Raw genomic sequence first — 18,203 nt, 5'->3', positions numbered from 1 at the left:
GGTCTCCCAAAGTGCTGGGATTACAGGCTTGAGCCACCGCGCCCGGCCGATAGACCTAATTTCATGAAAGATTATAGTTCATGTCTAGTAGTTTATTTGAACATGACCTTTGGCTACATTTCCTATCTTCACAGCTCAGGCACCCCAAATCTGTCCTTCCCCACTGCAGACTGGCAGGTGGGATTCCCCCCAGGTCACCCTCCTTCATTCTTTCCTCACATCTTTCTTCCTCTGCAGGAAACACATTTTTCGGGGCCTTCCATACCTGCCACTTTCTTTCTCTCTCCTTTGTTGTAAGTAATATTTTTAGAAATACATGTAAAATTTCAAGAAATAATGGCTGCACCTCTGCCACCTCTCTGTCACCTCTTATTTCATAAAGCTGGCTCTAAATGTTGCTTTACATGCTTTAGTATATATTTATGGAGATTATACGTAACACATTTTTTACGTATATATTATAGATATATACGTAACACATTTTTTAAAAAGGAAGAATATATTAATACCATAAACAAAGTTAAAAGGCAGATGACAGGGCTGGGCGCGGTGGCTCACGCCTGTAATCCCAGCACTTTGGGAGGCCGAGGAGGGCAGATCACTTGAGGTCAGGAGTTTGAGACCAGCCTAGCCAACATGGTGAAACCCTATCTCTACTAAAAATGCAAAAATTAGCCTGGCACGGTGAGTTACTGAGGCAGGAGAATCACTTGAACTTGGGAGGTAGAGGTTGCAGTGAGCCGAGATCGTGCCATTGCACTCCAGTTTGGGCGACAGAGTAAGACTCAGTCTCAAAAAAAAAACAAAGGCAGATGACAAAGGAGTAAAGCAAATAGTTGCAATATCTATAACAGGCATGAACTCTTAGAAATCAATAGGAAAGCCGGGCACGGTGGCTCAAGCCTGTAATCCCAGCACTTTGGGAGGCCGAGACGGGCGAATCACAAGGTCAGGAAATCGAGACCATCCTGGCTAATACAGTGAAACCCCGTCTCTACTAAAGAATACAAAAAACTAGCCGGGTGAGGTGGCGGGCGCCTGTAGTCCCAGCTACTCGGGAGGCTGAGGCAGGAGAATGGCGTGAACCCAGGAGGCGGAGCTTGCAATGAGCTGAGATCCGGCCATTGCACTCCAGCCCGGGCAACAGAGCGAGACTCCGTCTCAAAAAAAAAAAAAAAAAAAAAAAGAAATCAATAGGAAAAATAATCCAGTAGGAATATGGGCAAAGGCTATTAATAGGTAATTCACATATATATGTAAAAATGCTTAGTCTCATTAATAATCGTACATGTGGATTAAAAACCATGAAACCATTTTTGCTTAGGTTTGTAATATCCAGTGTTGATGAAGGTGTGGGAAAATAGATTGTCACTGTATATGGCGGAGAGTGTAAATTGGTACCATCTCTTGGAAAGGCATGTCAGCAGTGTTTATAACATTTTAAAGTTTGCATACTTTTTGATTAGTACTTCCACTTCTAGGACCTTATCCCTCTGAAATACTTGCTTACTTGAAAAAAGGAAGTTGCTCCGAATGAGCCAAAATGGAAAATGTTCATTATGCATTATATTAGTCAGTTTGGGCTGCCATAACAAAATGCCATAGACTGGGTGGCTTAAACAACAGAATTTTATTTCTTAGGGTTTTGGAGGCTGGGAAATGCAGTCTGATTTGGTTCCTAGTGAGAGTTCTCTCCCTGGCTTGTAGACAGCTGCCTTCCTGCTGTGTCCTTACATGGTGGAAAAGGAGAGAAAGAGAACAACCTCTTGGTGTCTCTGCTTGGTATCTCACCAGTGCCATTGTGAGGGCCCCACCCTTTTAACCTCATCTAAACCTAATGATCCCTCAGAGCCCGTGTTTCCAAATATCAACACACTGGGGGTTAGGGCTTTACTATATGAATTTTGGCAGGACACAATTCAACCTGTACTGTATATTAAGTAATGAAAGCAAAGTACAAGAACAGTGGGAGAAATACAATCTCATTTTTTGAAAAAAATCTGGAAGGATGATATGCCCCTAATTGTAGACAGTCATTACCTGTGGAGGGTGAGATTAGAAAGGGAAAGGGAATGGCATTATGGAGGATTTCAACAGTATATTCCAATTTTTTTTTTTTTTTTTTTTTTGAGATGGAGTCTCACTCTGTTGCCCAGGCTGGAGTGCAGTGGTGTGATCTTGGCTCACTGCAACTTCTGCCTCCCGGGTTCAAGCGATTCTTCTGCCTCACCCTCCTGAGTAGCTGGAATTACAGGCGTGCGCCACCATGCTTGGCTAATTTTTGTATTTTTAGTAGAGACAGGGTTTCACCATGTTGGTCAGGCTGGTCTTGAACTCCTGACTTGTGATCCATCCGCCTTAGCCTCCCAAAGTGCTGGGATTACAGGCGTGATCCACCACGCCTGGCCTGCAATTTTTTTTTTTTTTTTTCCAGCTCACTGCAACCTCGGCCTCCCGAGTTCAAGCAGTTCTTCTGCCTTAGCCTCCCCAGTAGCTGGGATTACAGGTGCGCACCACCATACCCAGATTGTTTTTGTATTTTTAGTAGAGACAGGGTTTCCCCATATTGGCCAGGCTGGTCTCGAACTCCTGACCTTGTGATCTGGCCACCTTGGCCTCCCAAAGTGCTGGGATTACAGGTGTGAGCCACCGTGTATGGCCTGTATTTCTATTTTTTTAGCCCAAACTTTGAAATAATTTTAAACTTATAAAAAGTGCAGGCTGGGTGTAGTGGCTCACACCTGTAATCCCAGCCCTTTGGGAGGCTGAGGTGGGAGGATTGCTTGAGCCCAGGAATTTGAGATCAGCCTAGGCAACATAGTGAGACCTTGTCTCTGTTTTCAAAAAAACTTTTAAAAAGAATGGAAAAGCTGGGCATGGTGGCTCACGTCTGTAATTCCAGCACTTTGGGAGGCCGAGGTGGGTGAATCTCCTGAGGTCAGGAGTTCAAGACCAGGCTGGCCAACATGGTGAAACCCCACCTTTACTAAAAATGCAAAAATTAGCCGGGCACAGTGGTGCGTGCCTGTAATCCCAGCCACTGGGGAGGCTGAGGCAGGAGAATTGCTTAAACCCGGGAGGCGGAGGTTGCAGTGAGCAGAGATTATGCCACTGCACTCCAGCCTGGGCAACAGAGCGAGGGTCTGTTTCAAAAAAGTAAATAAATAAATACAAATAAAATAAAAAAGTGCCAAAATAATAAACTTTTTTTTGGCTCAGGAGATTAGAGACTGTGTCTTGCTGTATTGCCCAGGCTGGTCTCAAACTCCTGGTCTCAAGTGATTCTGCTGCCTTGGCTCCCAAAGGGCTTAGGATTACAGGCATGAGCCACCATATCTAGCCCTACATCTTTTATTTTTAAAGCTAATGAGTATGTTATGCTGAAATAAAATAATACTTAAAACCTGTGGGAAAAAATAACAAAATGATTTGAAGTATTAACAGGGCCCTCCTGCCTAGAGCCTTCCAGCTAAACTGCCTGGGGAGGGGGTGGTCTCTGCTAGAATGAAAGACCTGGTCCTCTGGATTTCCAGGTGAGTGTTCCCAGTTGCTTTTTCTGCTACTTATTTTAAAAGGTTTATCCCAGCCTCCATCTCTGAAGGCAGGAGTTGTATGCAGCAAGAGTATTGCTTAATTCAGAAGGGTCATTACCCTGGATTTCATGGTCTTTAAGTACTTTAAAAGAATTAGGCTGAGTGCCGTATCTCTCACTGTAATCTCAGCACTTTGGGAGGCTAAGGTGGGCGAATCACTTGAGCTCAGGAATTCGAGACCAGCCTGGCCAACATGGTGAAACTCCGTCCTACTGAAAATACAAAAATTAGCCAGGTGTGGTGGCGAGCACCTATAGTCCCAGCTGCGCGGGAGGCTGTGATGGGAGAATCACTTGAGCCTGGGAGGTGGAGGTGCAAGTGAGCCGAGATTGGACCACTGCACTCCAGCCTGGGTGACAGAGTGATACTCTGTTTCAATAAAAAACAAACAAACAAACAAAATTAGCAGTTTTGGTTGTGTTTCCTGGGTATACCTTAAAAGTAGTTCTGTTACTTCATTATTGGTATTCATTGGTGTTTTCTCAGCATCACTATCCCTTCCCAAATTCCCCCAAAAACCACACACAGAGTGTGTGTCTAACCAGGCTTTCTGCCATTAACAGGGCCAGATCTTATGTGATTTGTTTTTCTAAGACCAGCCGAGCGGGCACAAAAGAACCAGCGAGTAGGCAAGGGTAACAGCAAAACTGCAAGTTTATTTTTGGTCACTTAAGGTGTGGGGAGGAGGTCTGTTGGCCTCCGGCAAAGAAGGCCGACAGAGTCCCCTGGTGAAGCTCTCGGACGGAGTTCTGGCAGTCCTGACATACCGACAGGAGTGGGGCTGGGAAGTCCGCGTGGCTCGCTGGCTGAGAGCGGCTTTTCTAGGAGTGGGAGGGCAATAGGCAGGGCAAGGGCGTGTCGGGGGGTGTTCCACAGGTGCGACCAGGTAAATCTTGGTCTCTTAGGATTGACGTCACCTGGCGCATGCCCAGTTGATCTGCACCGTCCGGGGCGCCGGCTGCATTTTCGCGTGCGCGGGAAGAGTTGGTGGTGAAGAAGAACCCGGAAGTGCACCATCTTCCATCTTGCCTCCATTGGTCCAAACAGTCCAACCTTTTATTGGTAATAGTGATAAAGCGGCGCCGTGGTCTGTCTGGCTACTTCCTGCTGTTAAGGGGCGTTGTTAAGGTCGGGGCCTATGGTTGGTATTTGGACGTATGGATGAAAAATAAAATAAGGCACAGTATTAGTATAGGAATGAGGAATGGAAGCATTTGTTGGAATATGGGCAAAACCCAGAAGGATGGTCCCGGCAAGGTTGGGGAGTATGAGATAGTTAAGAAAATTTAGTAAGTTTGAGGCGAGTGGGGGAAAGCCAAACTGATTTCCACTGATTGCTTTCGGTAGGGGCCCTTTTTAGCTGGGAATGAGGAACGAGTGCGCAAAGTAGTTGTTGGCCAGGCAGCAATTAAGGAGTGGAGTTTTTCGTGGAGTGGATGGCTTTCTGCCTACTCCTACTACAGAGATATTGGATGGAAGGCTAGGTCCAGAGAAGGACGGCAAAACAGAATAGGTAGGCTCGCTGTCGATGAAAAAATTAATTGTCTTACCCGCTACCAGGAGAGTTACCCGCGGCTCGGCGAGGGTGATGGGGGTCCCCGAGTCTCGGCACCTTCAGTTGTCGTCGTCGTCCAGATGTAGGAGCTGGAAGGAGCTCCCAGGATCCTGGGAAAGGGGGTCACGTGGAGACGCAGCACCTGTTCTCAGGGTGGGGCAATCAGACTTCCAGTGTCCTCCCTGCTGGCAAGCAGGGCAGGGGGTTGCTGGTGGACGAGGGTTAGGACATTCACTGGCCCAATGTCCTGATGCCTTGCACTTATAGCAAGGCTGCGTTGGGGCTCGGGGACCTTGCGGACACCTGTTGGCATAGTGTCCTGCCTTGCCGCACTTATAGCAGGCTTCTTTTGCAGCCTTGGAGTCTGTGGGAGTGTGTGCTCTCTGGTCTGGGGTTATGACTGGGCTGTAAAGCCGCTGCTAGGAGCTGGGCCTTCTATTAAGGCGAGCCTGCCGTCTCCTCTCTGGAGTTATAGACCTTAAAGGCTAATTTAACTAGGTCTTGTATTGGTGTCTGAGGACCATCCTCTACCTTTTGAAGTTTTTTACGAATGTCAGGAGCTGATTGAGAAATGAAATAAGACGCCAAAATGGTGGCCCCTGTGGGGGAGGCTGGATCTAACCGGGTATATTGGGTTAGAACCTCAGTCAGTTTAGGGTAGAGGTTAGGATAACCTGGAGGTCATGCCAAGTTAAGTCATAGGCCTGACAAAGGTATCTAAATTCCTTTATGTATATGGTAGGATTAGCTGAGAAATCACCTAAACGCTTCTCAATTTTGGAAAGATCGGCCAATGAAAAAGGGACATGTACTCTGACTACCCCCTCCGCCCCAGCCACCTCTCACAAAGGTGCTAACACTGTAGGAGGGTGTGGGCAGAGATAGGGGACTCAAGACAGCCAGTTGGGGGCTCCAAAGGAGGCATGGGACCGAGTGGATTACTAGTAGATAAGGAGGAGGAAGGAGGAATCTGGATGGGGGGAGGAGGAGGAGTCTGGGCAGGAAGGGAGGGGGTGGAGAGAAGGAGGAGTATAGGGACGAGAGCTTAAGGCCCAAAAGCCTTGTACGTAAATAATTTCGGACCACTTGCCTAGCCGCTGGCAGAAATTGCTGAGGTCGATCACGCCACAGTGGAAAGGAAAATTAACCGCTTCCTCCTAAGGTCTTGTTGAAGCTGTAAGGTTTTTAAATTGGCTAGGAGGCACCTTAAGGGGGTGCTCTTTGGAAATTTGGACTGGGGGGTTTCCCGTTTGTTTCCTGTTTACTTACACAATGGACACAATGGAAATGGAAGTGGATTTCTGCCTGGCTTCAAAGCATCCTTTTGAACCAGCAGAGACAGACTGGAGGCTCATGGAGCCAAAGTGGAGATTGCTTTCAGGCGGACGTCTCCATCCTGAACAGGTCTCCCGAGCCACTTGGTGGCTCAAAAGTGGGCCTCGGACCTGCGCAGGATTTTTGGCTGAGGGAGGTAAAGAGGAGATAAGGGCACTTACCCCAGAGAGGCCATGAGAGTGAGGGAAGCGGGTCTCAGGTCCTGATCCATCTGCAGTGTGGAAGCAGGAGGAGGTTCCTCAATCCCTAGAGGCCTGAGGAGGGGTCTCCTCCCGGGTCGTCGGCACCAACTGATTTGTTTTTCTAAGACCAGCCCAGCGAGCGCAAAAGAACCAGCGGGTAGGCAAGTGGAGGAGCAAAACTGCAAGTTTATTTTGGTCACCTAAGGTGTGGGGAGGAAGTCTGTCGGCCTCCGGCAAAGAAGGCCGGCAGAGTCCCCTGGTGGGGCTCTCGGACAGAGTTCCGGCAGTCCCGACATCCCGACAGGAGTGGGGCTGGGAAGTCCGTGTGGCTCACTGGCCGAGAGCAGCTTTTCTAGGAGTGGGAGGGCAATAGGCAGGGCAAGGGCGTGTTGGGGGGCGTTCCACAGGTGCGACCAGGTAAATCTTGGTCTCTTCAGATTGACGTCACCTGGCGCCTGCCCAGTTGATCTGCACCTTCCCGGGCGCCCGCTGCATTTTCGCGTGGGCGGGAAGAGTTGGTGGTGAAGAAGAACCCGGAAGTGCACCATCTTGCCTCTGTTCGTCCAAACATTATATTACTCATTTGTATAGTTAAATGTGTATATTCTCTTGTGCTCAAGAAAGCTGGCTGGTAAGGCAGAATTTACAATGAACTACAAATGTTACGTCCTTGATTTTTTTCTTTTCCCCATGTGGTCTGAATCCCTTAGGAAGATATGAAAGGGAAGTCTTGAGCCCCTTTTCAGATTCAGGCTGGAAATGCCTAATAAATTCCTAATAGCTTCCAAGGTGCTGTGCATTAAGAAGCTTTGGATTCCTGGGGATGGGAGAACAAAAAAGAGGGTGAGGGGGAACCAAAGGGGGCACCAAAGGCCAAAGACAGACTTCACCCAGGACAAGTCCTGTGTCCAAGGAGTGTGACAAGGCTTTCTGACATGCTTCCAGGAACATACTGTGTTTATTTGGCATGGCATGTTCTAGGAAAGAGATGGAAACATCTATTCAATACTCACATGTACCACACACTGTCCTGGGTACTTCAGTTTACATTATGTCATTTAATCCTGTGATATAGGAGTTGCTACAGCCATTTTTGACGATTCAGAGATGTTTCATGACTTGAACAAGTGGAGGAGACAGGATTTGAACCAACAGCTGTTCCCATATCCATTTTTTTTCAGTACTTTAAGAGTCCCACCCCTGGGTTTGCTTTTAGAGCCAAGATGCACTCTCTCTGATTTAAAAGTTTTTTTATTAAGGGAAAAATTTAAAAGTCATACTAGGTACATCATTAGGCATAGGACTCTGAGGTTTCCACTTCTGATGCTCACACATATCCATGTAGATTATAAAAGACTGTAACTTGGGGACTGGGTCATACATTTTTTCACTTATATCATAGACAACCAGGGTTTTGTAAAATACCTCAGAGCATTTTAACTTTGTACCAGTGGTGTGGTTATTTTCATCTCTTTTTTTTTTTCCAACCTCCTTTCCCATTTTCCATCACAGGTGTGCATTTTCCTTCTTTGTACCTTTTTATGCTTCCTTAATTCTGCAAAGGCCCCTTTAGCATGTGGCCAGAGTTCTCTGGGTATCAGAGAAACAGAAAGACCCATCTCAAGCTGTGTGGGCCCAGAATCTTATACAACTCTCATCATTATAGGGCACTTGTCCTGATGGGACCTTGAGAGCCAACTCCTTTGCAGGCAGGAGATGGACGCTACCCAGCCTGGCACCAGCAGTGACAATGGGGGCCACCTCTGCAGCCCCAAGACAACCCCACCTCAGCACTGTGTTTCCATTCACGTGGTCTTCCTCTGTGTGCAGCAAGCTTCCTCTTTCACATTTTTGTACAGCTTCTCTCTTAAGCACAGTGCACCTCAACCTGGCCTACGTATAGCCCAGGACCCTCGGGTTATGTCTTACGTATCTTGTGTGTTGTGCGCTCTTATCCTTTGCTTTCACTAGAGTAGCTGCTTTCTGCCGGGTGCACCCTCAGTTTCTGTTCCTCCCTGCTCCCTGGTTCCTGTGACAACTTTTGCTGCATACCCACAAAGGCTGGGCTTGGAGTCCTAACCCCAGTTTTGCCATCTCTAGACAAAATATATTTCTGGCCTGGTAGGGTGGCTCATGCCTGTAATCCTATCACTTTGGGAGGCCGAGGCGAGTGGATCACTTGTGGCCAGGAATTTGAGACCAGCAGGGCCAACATGGCGGGAGGGAGACAGAGGCTGCAGTGAGCCGAAATCGCACTGCACTCCAGCCTGGGCACAGGGTGAGACTCCTTCTCAAAAAAATAAAATAAAATAAAATCTGTTTCTGATAGTCTTAGAAATGAGAGAGAGAGAGAGAGGACCCTAAAGGAAGGGAGATCAGAGGTAACACATGGATTGAGAATCCTCCTCAGCTAAAATCAGCTACTGAGAATTAGAATGCTTTAGCTTCAACTCTGTTGGTGGCAGATCCCCTAAAGTCTTTGAAAGACTTTGTCGTGATTCTTTCAAGATTTACAATATTCTTGCAGATTCATCCCTTTGTACTTCAGCTGTTGCTGGTTTTAAAGAAGAGAAACTTTCCTATGTTAGCATTGGGAGTTGGGGTCTTAATGTAAGGATACTACAAACAACTCAAAGGCACCTTGCTTGGAACTGGAAAGTCAAAAACTGAAGTTGCACTTCACTCCTCTCGCAAGGGTCCAAGGCCTCTAACTCCGTCTCCCTGTTTCTCTGGCTGGGGCTTCTCTACCTGCGCATGGTTCAGTGTGGCCTGCCTGGCCCTGCCTGCACGTGGCTTCCCATCCAAGGGCTCACTGCCCTCTGATGCAGTCTCTCAGGCTCCTCCGACCCTCTTAGTACATTTTTGCCTTCATTATGCCGAACTCCTCAACTTTACTCATCTGGCCACTCTGCTCCATTCCCTTGCTTGTTCCTCTGCTTTCTCTGATTCCTCCAATTGACAACTCCTTGGGGCCTGTTTTGAGCCCTCTTCTTTTCTCTATGTTTCCTCCCTAGATCTGTGGTTTTCCAACATTTTTGTGTATAGGAATTATCTGGGAAACTTGTTAAGGCAGATTTCTGGGTCTCAGTATTCCAATTCAGTAGTTCTAGGATGAGACCTCGGAACTTGTATCTTATTCCTGGGTGATCCAGAGGCTATGACACACTCAAGACAAGTTGGTTTCATTCTATGACTTTAAGTGTCGTTGATAAATTACCAGTTCACTGGTGTGGATATCTAGCTGTCTTGAGAGCTCCAGGTTTAGATATTTAACATTGAATTTGACTGTGGCTTCTTGGGTTTGTCACAGACATCTCAAATTAACTTGCCCAATACTTGATCCTCTCCCCAGTTTTGTAAGGGCCTAACACTTACATAGTTTGGGGTCCTTTGTAAGAAAAGGAACACAGAATTGAGAATACAAAAACGAGATGTGGGAACGTGGTGGTGCACTCTTGCAGATTAGGGCTTGGAAACTTGGCTTCTGTAGCCTTGGGTCATTCCTCCTCTGCTTTCCTACTCACCCCAACACTGCCTCCTCCAGCCTTCCCCATCTGAATAATGGCCTATGCCTTCCATTTGTCAAACGACCAGAAACCTAGGAGCCGTTTGTCATCTTCAGCCCACTTCTGAGCCCTCTGAAGGTCTTGCTTGATTCTCCAATTCAGTACCCCCTTGCCCCAAATCTCAGGATGCCATTGTTACTTTCCTATTAGCTTCTGATTGAGTCTTTCTGGTTCCACTTTGCTCCCCTCCAGTCCAATTTTCCATTGGCAGAGCAGTCTTTTAAAGTACATCAGAACATGTCACTCCAGTCCTGCCATGCGTCCATAGAAATGGCTGAGCCTGGTGGCAGGGCCAGGGTGTGGGCAGATGGGAGAGGGTCAGGGTGGGATCACACCACACAAGTTTGACCGTCCCGGAACCTTGAAAGAAGTGGGGGTGTGTCTGGGGAGGTATACAAGAATTATCAACTACACTTGTTTGTTTCAGTCCCACTTTACCACATTTCACTGGAAGAACTTGAGCTGTGTAAGGCCTGTGAACACAAATGGGGATAGGTACTCCCTAATTCTTTGCTTTTCAGTGCATTCCTGTGGCGTTTGATGCTAAATAGTGCAATCAAACTATGTTTAATTACTTTTGGGGAAGAATCACACATTCTCTTTTAACCCCATTGTCATCTTTTAGCGCTGAGTTCCTGTTCCTTAGAGAGCTGATTAAGCTTGGTGAGAACCCACAAGTCCATGGCCCAGGGAAATCCAAAGCCCTGCCCACGTTTTCTGTCAATTCCTGGGGAGGTGGATGGGGGAGGCCTCCTGTGCTTTCTTTTTTACCTTGGTGTTAGCCCCGACACAAACTCAGCCCCTTCCCTCATGGATGGAGAAATCCACCACCACTACCATGTGTTTTGTTAGTTGAGTGTACTTTACTGGGTTAGTGGAGAAGTCACCCTGTGGGGCTCCTGACCTTGCATAGTCTCCTGGGTCCCTCTTTCCTCCTTTCATCCCTACCCCTCACTCCATCCCCCTCACTTGTCCATGAGCTCTAGTCTTCTTCCTCTGTAACTATGGATACTCCCTAGTTCCTCTCTTCAACTTACAAACCCAAGTCAAAGTACAGGGCAGAACAAGGAGCTTTGTATGTAGGGAACCAGCACTGCTTAGAGGTTATAAATACAAACACACCCAAAAGAGTTTTCTGTCACATTGTAATTATCTTCCCCTTTCTCACTGATGTAGCAGCTCTTACTGTAGAGTGGCATTTGGAAGAGCTGGGGAGAAGATGTGCTCTTCCTGCTGACCCCGACGGTCACTGTCTGGGTTAGGGGGCAGCCAGTGTTGCTGTAGCTCTGGGTTCTGGACTCTCACAGCAAACAACTTGGAGTCTCTTCATCAGTTTGTCTGCAGATGATCAGACCCTAAGAAACTGAGCTCTTTCTGTCTAAACACACAGGAAACTTCCTATGCTGAGAAATCAGCTTAAAGATTTACAACCAGGCACAGACCGGATGCTGCGATTTTCTAGTCACCTCGCTTTGCTAGGGGTTGGGAAACTTTGAAAAACGGTGGCGTCTATTTTGAGGACTTTGCCAGACTGAGTCTGTAGACAAACACACGTCAAATGCCCTTGGATTACAGTCATTATTGCCAGCAGGTAAGAGTTTAAGAATAATAACTTTGGCATTTCACCCACTTCTATTATTTTTTAAATTATGTATTTATTTTAGACTGTCTCTCTCTGTCGCCCAGGCTGGAGTGCGGTGGCGCAATCATGAGTCACTGCAACCTCTGCCTCCCAGAGTTAAACGATTCTCATGCCTCAACCTCCCGAGCAGTTGGGACTACAGGCATGAGCCATCACACCTGGCTAATTTTTTTGTATTTTTTTTTTGTAGAGACAGGGTTTTGCCAGGTTGGCCAGGCTGGTCTCGAACTCCTGGGCTGAAGCGATCCGCCCACCTTGGCCTCCCACAGTGCTGGGATTTTAGATGTGACCCACTGTACCCAGCCACATTTCACCCACTTTTTTTTTTTTTTTTTTAAGTCGGAGTCTCGCTCTGTCGCCCAGACTGTAGTGCAGTGGCGCGATGTCAGCTCACTGCAAGCTCTGCCTCCCGGGTTCACGCCATTCTCTTGCCTCAGCCTCCTGAGTAGCCGGGACTACAGGCGCCCGCCACCACGCCCGGCTAAGTTTTGTATTTTTTTTTTTTCAGTAGAGACAGGGTTTCACTGTGTTAGCCGTCATGATCTCGATCTCCTGACCTCGTGATCCGCCCGCCTCGGCCTCCCAAAGTGCTAGGATTATAGGCGTGAGCCACCACGCCTGGCCTCACCAACTTTTTAAAAGGACTTTCTTGGATTACTTATCTTAGGCTTCTTAGATCAAGGCCAGGCATTGGACATCCATGGGTAAATGATCCAACTCTCGCAGGGAGTGGCCACAGTGTGACTGAGTTTCAGAGCATTTAGATTTAAAATACTCTGCTCCCTAAATATTATTATCCCATCTGAAAAAAGATACTTGAAGAGAATTTATTCTTTGAGACAGGGTCTTGTTTTGTCACTCAGGCTGGAGTATAGTGATAAGATCATGGCTCACTGCAGCTTTCTGAGCTCAGATGATCCTCCTACCTCAGCCTCCTGAGTGACTGAGACTACAGGCACGTACCACCACACCTGGCTAATGTTTTTGTATTTTTGTAGAGATGGGTTTCGTCATGTTGCCCAGGTCTCGAACTCCTGGGCTCAAGCGATCCACCAACCTCAGCTTCCCGAAGCACTGGGATTACAGGCATGAGCCACCGTGCCCAGACAGAAAATTTTTGTAAAGGAACAAATGCTCTGTGATCATGAGGAAGGCACCTCAGCATTTTTCATGTTGTGGGTCCTAGGAAAGTCTGAGAATGAACAGTGACTACAGCTGGCAGAGTCGGAGCCAGGCACAGGTCTCCATGCTTGCTCATTTGATCTTTACAGTAGATCATGAAGCAGGCAGTTATCTCTTCTTACAGATGGGAACACTGAAGCACAGAGAGGAAGTAATTTGGCAAAGGGCAAAATGTGAATTCACAACCAGGTGGTCTGGAGTCAAACGTCTCACACTTACTTTTACCACTCACTGTGCCCCTCCTGCTCACTTTAGAGGGGCATTCCCCCCTAAACTGCTCCTTAGCAGTGGGTCTTCATGACAGAGGCACCGTGAAGGAAAGACGGTTATTTCCAGTGTGTTGCAATGCTTTTCCTTTAGAAAAGAGAATTTCTCTTTCTGTTTAAAAGCAGAATATTAAACGTTGAATTTTTTTCTCTCATCTGCATCCCTGTATCCTTTCCTTATCTCAGCCGCAAGCTGCTCTCCAGCTGCCTAAAGACTGTCCCGTCTGGACGTCCCCAACACCCTAACATGTTCTAGTTGAACTCAGTTTCTTTCTTACCTCTCAAAACAGCTCCCCTTTTCCAACTTCCCCATTCTGGGAACACCAGTCTTCTTCCAGTCACCCGGCTTGTGAGTCATCCTTGACTCCCTTTTCTCCATCATGCCCTGTGTCCAAGTTTTTTCTTGTTGTTCATTCATTCATTTGTATTTTTTGAGACAGGATCTCACTCTGTCCCCCAGACTGGAGTGCAGTGGTGTGATCTCGGCTTACTGCAACCTCCGCTTCCCAGGCTCAAGCCATCTTCCAACCTCAGCCTCCTGAGTAGCTGGGACTATGGGTGCGTGCCATGAAACCCAGCTAATTTTTGCATTTTTTTTTTTTGTTTGTTTCAGAAATGGGGTTTTGCCATGTTGCCCAGGCTGGCATTCTTTTTTTTTTTTTAATAGTCTTTATTTTTTTAGAGCAGTTTTAGATTCATAGCAAAAATGAAAGTATAGAGCTTCCCTGCTCCCCATAACTCACCTCTCCCACTATCAACATCAGCACTGTGGGAGTACATTGGTAACAGTTGATGAACCTGCACTGATACATTATCGTCACCCAAAGTGACGTCTGTAGTTTGCCTTAGGGTTCATTCTTAGTGGTATATGTTCTATGGGTTTTGACAAATGTGCAATGCCATGTATCTGCCATTGTAGTATCACATCGAATTACTTCACTGCCCAGAAAACCTCGGCTCTGCTTCTTGTTGTTTTTCAGTGTGCGTCTCCATTTTTCCTGCCCGCCTGAGTCCATGAGCTCTTCCTCTGGCTGGCGCATTCCATCAGTCTCCTGATGAGGCTCTTGGCTTGTAATTTCTCTCCCTGGCAATCCTTCCACCACCCATCCCAGATGAATCACTGCCATCATGTCAAGCTTCCACTTACTCCATCCCTGCCTTCGAACAGGATAGAAGTCCAAATTCCTCCTCTTGTTCTTCAGGGACTTCCCAATCCTAAAATGCTTATCACAGCCTGTGATATTGTGATATATATGTTGGTTTTGCCCACAGTTCCTGGCCCATAAATCCCATAGCCCTTGTTACAGTGTTTGGGTGTTTTAGGCCTCAGAAGCAGGCCTCAGAAAACAGGACCTTTTGCTGACCTTCTCCTGTTCTCCCTTCAGCCTGCTCCTTTTTGTCCCCAAGGCTAATCTTCCCCTGTGCTTCCATAAAGAAATGATCAGACTTACCTTGTGTGATTGTAGATCATAAGACCCTCTTTTCAGGAGGAGTCCTGCCCTTTACCCTGCAGGAAGCAATGTTGCATCAAGAGGCCTAGAAGAATCTGAACAGACAGGCCTTTCTGGGTTCCCCACTCAGTCTGTTAGTATAGGTCATGCTCTTTTTGTCCAATCTCATTTCTGCATGGCTGCCCATGCTTCAGTCATGCCCGTTCAATGAAGTCTCTGTAAAAGGCCCGAGAGGACAGGGTTTGGAGGGCTTCTGGAAGGCTGAACACGTGGAGGTTCCTTGGGGGTGGTGCACCCAGGGAGGTATAGGAGCTCCATATCCATACCTTGTCCTGTGTGTCTCCATCTGTGTCCTTTGTACTATCCTTTATAATAAACCAGTAATGAGTTTTGTGAGCCACTCTAGCAAATTAATCAAACCCAAGCAGTAGGTCGTGGGATCTCCCGTTTATAGCCAGTGAGTCAGAAGCACAAGTGAAATAGCCTGGGGCTTGAAATTGGCACGTTAAGTAGGGGCAGTCATTTGGGTCTGAGCCTCAACCTCTGGGATCTGATAATGTCCCCAGGTAGTTAGGGTCAGAATTGAACTGGGTTGGAGGACACCCAGCTGGTGTCTACCGCAGAATTGATTGCTTGCCTGTTGGTGGGAAGAAGTCCCCACATACTTGGTCACAGAAATCTTCTATATTGATTGATTGTCTTTGAGTAAGAGAGCTAAAAAAAAAATGCTTTGAGTCTGAGTTTCTCAGACAGATCTTCAGACAAACCTCCTTGTGATATTCTGCCAGCACAGCCCTCCATGGGAGACTGGGCCCCTCACTTCTCCGAAACTCATTACTGCCTCTTAATCACCGCAGGCTGGTTCTGTTTTCTCTGCTTGTCCTAATGTGAGCATCAAGACCTAGTCAAGCCCTGCCTTCTCCGTGAAGCCTCCCCCCTCCATTCTTCCCGTTAGCCCTGCTACCAGTGCAGTTTCTTCTGGCACATCACAGTGAGCATTGCATTAGAAGTGGCCTGTTTCATATCTGAGTCTTGACATCTTTAGGTATTAGAATTCAAGGAGTGTTACTTAATCATCCAAAAACAAAAAAATATCCCTCACCAGGACCAAACCTGGAACTCACTCAGTCGGCTCTCAGTGATTATGTATTGGACTGACTTACCACTGTCCTCTGCTTAGTCTTAGGTGGCCCTTCATAGCTAGTGACCCTAACCAGGTCCGCCGAGTGAATGCACTGCACTTTTCTCAGTATTACCTCTTTTTGGAAGATAAGCATTACGTCTTTTCAGATATCCTACTGTTGGCTTCTCCCAGGTTCACGTATGGGAAGAAATCTACCCCCAGCCCTCATCCCTAAAGCATTTGAGCCGTTAATAACTCAGTTCATCAACTGAGTTATTATTTCTACGTCATTTATTTCTAAGGGGGATGTTTGGATGCCCTGTTGGATGTAGGGGTACCTTGTAGTGAGGGTGAGGGCTCCTCTGAGTCTGGCTGCCTGGACCCAGATCCTGGCTTGTTCACTTGATCAGCTGCACAGCCGTAGGTGCCTTTTCCTTGTCTGCAAAATTGGAGTAATGATGATACCTGGCTTCTGGGGCCCTTACCAGGATTAGATGAGGTAATTCATGTTGCAAGCTTTGCATGGTGTCTGGGACATAGTAAACAATTTTTTTTGGTCTTACTGCTATTTTGCATTTTTAATGGCATAATTTTAACATTATTCCCCAGTCTCATCCTCCGCAGTCCAGTGGAGTTAGTTTAGGAGGAAAGACAGAAAACAGAGACCATTTGACTCTGCGTTGTTGGTGGCTAAACGCCTTCTTTCCTCACAAGATGAATGATTAACCATGAGTGGGCTCACAAGTGGGCTGGTGGGAGAGGCGGGGGCTGTCGTTCTTGTACCCATCTTCCCTTCCCAGGTGGTTGGGCTGCTTAGAAACTTGATGGAGATGCAGAAGTAGAGAAAGTCAGCTGGAACTCGTTCAGTCAAATTTAATTTACTGCATATTTTCTGGGCACTGACAGTATGCCAGGCACTGTGCTAAGTGCTAAAGTTATAAAGCATAAATAATTTGGACAAGGTCCCTGCCCTCAAGGGACTTTACAGAGGACATATACTCCTCAAGAAAATAGATTAATAGATAATAAATTAATATGGACTGCGACAAAGTCCAAGGAGAAAATGAAAGGATAGAGTTCCTGGGGGAGTCTGCGTTAGTGGGTGGTCAGGGAACCCTCTTTGGGGAGGTGGTCTTTAAACCAAGATCTGAAGCTGGGAAGGAGCCACCTTGGTGAGTTGGGGGTGGGGAGGTGGAAAGGGGAGAATGTGGAGAGAACAGTAGCACGAGGGGCCTGAGGGAGGAAGCCGAGGAACTTTTTTTTTTTTTTTGAGACGGAGTCTCGCTCTGTCTCAAAGCGATCTCGGCTCTGCAAGCTCCGCCTCCCAGGTTCATGCCATTCTGCTGCCCCAGCCTCCCGAGTAGCTGGGACTACAGGTGCCTGCCACCATGCCTGGCTAATTTTGTTTTGTATTTTTAGTAGAGACGGGGTTTGACCGTGTTAGCCAGGATGGTCTCGATCTCTGGACCTCCTGATCTGCCCACCTTGGCCTCCCAAAGTGCTGGGATTACAGGCGTGAGCCACTGCGTCCCACCAAGCCGAGGAACTGTTAATAGTGTGGTCACTGTGAAAAGATAGCTGGAGTATACAGAAGAGCTTGGCTGAGAGGGGTGACCAGGGAACCAAAGGGGCGAGGCTTATAGGGATTGTGTAAGTGCATACCCTGTTATCTGGAACAATGGTTTAACATTTTTAAATTAAATTAAATTATTTTTATTTTTATTTTTGAGACAGGGTCTTGTTCTATCGCCCAGACTGGAACGCAGTGGCACGATCTCGGCTCAGTACAACCTCCGCCTCTCGGGTTCAAGGATTCTCATGCCTCAGCCTCCCAAGTAGCTGGGACTACGGGCATGCGCCACTACGCCTGGCTAATCTTTATATTTTTAGTGGAGACGGGGTTTTATTGCCCAGGCTGGTCTGGAACCCCTGGGCTCAAGCGATTCTCCTACCTCGGCCTCCAAAAAGTGCTGGGATTACAGGTGTGAGCCACTGCACCTGGCCAGTGGCTTAAAATTTTTTTCTATCATTGGCATACTTGAGAAGGTGTAAGATACTCTTCTAGTGTGGGGCTGTTGCACTGGGAGGAGGGGATTGTCAGGGTGTGTGGGGTTGAAAAGAGGCCATGGTGATTTGGACATACCTTGCCTTCCATCTCTTCAAATTGAGAAACACAGCTCTTCAAAGCCCACTCAGAATCCTTGGGCATCTGGGAACATTTACATCTCTTACTTTTCAATTAAATTTTGAAGGGTTATAGAGGCACACTATAGGAACATGGAATTCTGTCAATTGTTGAGAACATTGG

The 18,203-nt window shown here is 47.2% G+C and overlaps 1 protein-coding gene across 6 annotated transcripts in view; it reads left to right on the top strand.

The window, feature by feature from the left end:
• Window positions 1–18,203, top strand: part of SNX10 (sorting nexin 10) — an 88,579-nt gene that overhangs the window by 6,741 nt on the left and 63,635 nt on the right. For 2 of the 6 annotated variants that reach the window (XM_023225924.2, XM_023225920.2), the window contains exon 1: window positions 11,405–11,822. The exons of the other annotated variants lie outside the window; for them this stretch is intronic. The gene's annotated coding sequence lies outside the window, so the exon portion shown is untranslated. Of the gene's footprint in view, window positions 1–11,404; window positions 11,823–18,203 lie in introns of those variants that run through there. 6 annotated transcript variants of the gene reach the window in all.

Source organism: Piliocolobus tephrosceles, chromosome 8, assembly GCF_002776525.5.
Source record: "Piliocolobus tephrosceles isolate RC106 chromosome 8, ASM277652v3, whole genome shotgun sequence".
Classification (NCBI taxonomy): domain Eukaryota; kingdom Metazoa; phylum Chordata; class Mammalia; order Primates; family Cercopithecidae; genus Piliocolobus; species Piliocolobus tephrosceles.
The sequence above is the reverse complement of the archived record's forward strand: the minus strand, read 5'-3'. Positions and strand labels throughout refer to the sequence as shown.